Below are 3,206 nucleotides of genomic sequence, written 5' to 3' on the forward strand. Positions count from 1 at the left end.
GTGTGTGTGTGTGTGTGTGTGTGTGTGTGTGTGTGTGTGTGTGTGTGTGTGTGTGTGTGTGTGTGTGTGTGTGTGTGTGTGTATTTATTATTTACTTTATGATGCGTTTATTATATTAAATTGTTCATTATAATAATTTACATTATTTTTAAAAAATAATTTTATTTTTTCAACTAATTTGCTTGACATTTAATATAGGTATATGTAAAACGTTAATTTTAAGAAAGTACGTTTAAAAAAGAAAACTGTTTTAAAAATTTTTAAATTATGTGTATAAGAGAGCATGAGTATGTGTGTCGCGTGTCGAGATTTGACTTTTTTTTTTTAATATTCTATTTCGCCATTTTGAATCCGCCATTTTGACTTTTTAAATTTTGAGTTCAGATTCGATACCAGCGATTATAAAAGCTTCTAAGTACCGAATTTGACAGCAATTGAAATATTTTTAGCATTTTCGTCCGCCATGGATCCATCATTTTGAATTTCTAATTTTTAAGTTTGGATTTGATAGCAAAGAACCTCTCAAAAACTCCTAAATACTCAATTTAACAATAATTGGAGCACTTTTAATACTTTTTTAAATTATTTTTTCTGGTCTTCTGGCCCATTGTATTACGGTTAAATTTGATTACAATGTTACAATTTTTTATCTTTATAATATAATTAATCAATGGTAATTAATCAAATCTGCAAACAACTAAATGTGTTTAATTTGATGAACAAATTTTTTTCTTAGTTTTTTTCTTACTATAATAAATATAAAAATAAAGTTACTTTTAAATATTACGAATGACAAGTTAATAAAAAAAATATATTCAAATGGCGCAGTAAATTTAAGAGAAAAAAACAATAAAGTACCGTGATAAGTTGTGTACAAGGTAATCATATTTTTGTTAGTTAGGTTTTATCCAGTTTATGTGAACAATTTAATCTCTAATTTTGCCGCGAAAGAAACAGAACCAAGTCATGAGAAGATACATTCAGTAAAGAGAAATGTTAGTAGAAGTAAATTGAAGCTAAACGAAGTTTGCTTTGAACTCGAGTTTAGAAAGAGAGAGAAAGAGAGACAAAAAAAGGAGGAAGAAAAGGGAAAGATTATACATGATGGAAAGAAGTGAGATGTTAGGTGAACGATCTGAGAAAAATCTGAAAGAAGAATATCAGAGAAAAGTCGAATAGAAATAAATAAAGTATAGTAAATAAAATGCAGAAGAAAGGAAAACTTGAAAAAAAGTCATCGAGTCTAATGTCTGTATTTATTGTCTGTGAATCTCTATTATTATAAATTAAAATTTGTTTTGTTTAATGATTATATCTGAGAGCAAAAAATTGAATAATACGTACATGCAAGATTCGGTCTCAATAGTTACTGTTTTTTTTAATATTGAAGAAAATTATCAATGTTCCAAAAATATTTGGAATGTGATTAAAGTCGCAAGCTTATCGAGACCAAACGAAAATAACAGTGAACAGTGTAATGCCTTGAGTCCTTAGCGAATACAAAGCAGCTTTATTGATGATGATTCGCAAGTAAAAAGATTATAGTCAAGAGCGTTGAATCGTAACGATACTTGATGAATAAAAAGGATGAGCAAATTAATAAATTTTGCAGTATCAAGTTTTAAACATAATAAACGCTAACGTCTTTTTAAAGATGTATGGGTGATTTCAACATAACAAAATTATGAAGAAATTACAGATTATTCTAAAACACATTTAAAATTTGGTAACAGTATATTATTTGAATAAGTTATTTTAATAAATAGTAATTTTTAAATCTGTGCAACAAAAATATGTGCAAATGTATTATAAAATAAATAACAAAAATCAATTTCTTATAAGTACATTATTCAAGATTATTTATGTAAAGTTATATTGCGATGTATAAGCTAATTATCCAGTAAATAAACAAAATATTTATTTGTTCTATTGAATTAAGAAAAAATTCTGCAGAATTCTGTTACTCATAATTATATACAGAATACATTTGTTGCAAAGTTTTCGACTATTTGACATGAAAGCTTGAAGTTTTTGTTAAAAATTCGTTTTTAAAAAAATGTTCCTACGACTTTTTGTTATCCAGTTACACGCGAATTAAATAAAAGAGCATTCTGATTTGGATTGCTCATAATTCTGTTAAAAATCATACCGTAATTAATAAAACAGATTCTTAAAGCTGAAACATTGCTCTATCGAGTGATGTAATTACTAATTTAAATATATATATATATATATATATACATACATTTGAGCTAAAAAAATTACGGTTCCTTTTTTTTCATTACGCAATGATTATAAGGATAATATTATCACATTTTTAACTTAAATTTCTATATATTTTACATTTAAAAAATTAACATGATACTATTCGATGGAGCAACGCTTTAAGAATCTATTTTTTTAATTGCAATAAAAAAGACATGCTTTTTAATGGAGTTATGAGCAATTAAAGTTAGAATCCTCCTTTTTACTTAATTCGCGAATAATTCAAGAACAAAAATCGTAAAAACATTTTTAAAAAACTCCAAACTTTTACAATATAGATAGTCGAAAATTTTCGCAATTTTTTTGGCATGTGACAGATCCACAACTGAGAAGAAAAATTTTCTTTTTTATATAGCAACTCATAATTTGCTATACTAAAGTCGAGATTTCAAACTTTAAAACCATTTCTTTAAATTTAAATTTTGACTTTTAACGAAGATATTGTATATTTAATTTTGAGCTAACAAAACTTTTCCTCCAACCCAGTATATCTTTGTAATTAATTAATGAATTGCAATAAAACTTTGCATAATAATAATAATAACTTTACATAAATATAAGTTATATTTTAAATATTTAAAGTACTTATAAAGAAAATTAAATTTGTATCATTTTTTTAAATTTTAGTTTATAACAATAACAGTAATAATAAATAAAATAAATAAACTTAAAAATTATAATAATAAATATAATAAATAATAAATATAATAAATATAATAAATATAATAAATATAATAAATAATAAATCATAAAAATATATTGTTCAATAAAAAAGGAATATTTTGAACATTCTATATATATATATATATATATATTTGTTTAATGTATAATTTAATATATTTAGTAAAATGTCGCCCATACATCTTTAAATTTTACGTTTATTTTAAAAATAATATAATAAAATTTTAAATTTAATAATTAAATGAATTTAAAATAAAATT

General features: G+C 23.6%; 1 protein-coding gene across 1 annotated transcript in view; it reads right to left on the bottom strand.

The window, feature by feature from the left end:
- LOC105626657 (UDP-glucuronosyltransferase 2C1-like) overlaps positions 1-3,206 on the bottom strand; it is a 157,306-nt gene that overhangs the window by 153,603 nt on the left and 497 nt on the right. The window lies entirely within an intron of this gene.

This window comes from Atta cephalotes, assembly GCF_000143395.1.
Source record: "Atta cephalotes unplaced genomic scaffold scaffold00006, whole genome shotgun sequence".
NCBI lineage: Eukaryota > Metazoa > Arthropoda > Insecta > Hymenoptera > Formicidae > Atta > Atta cephalotes.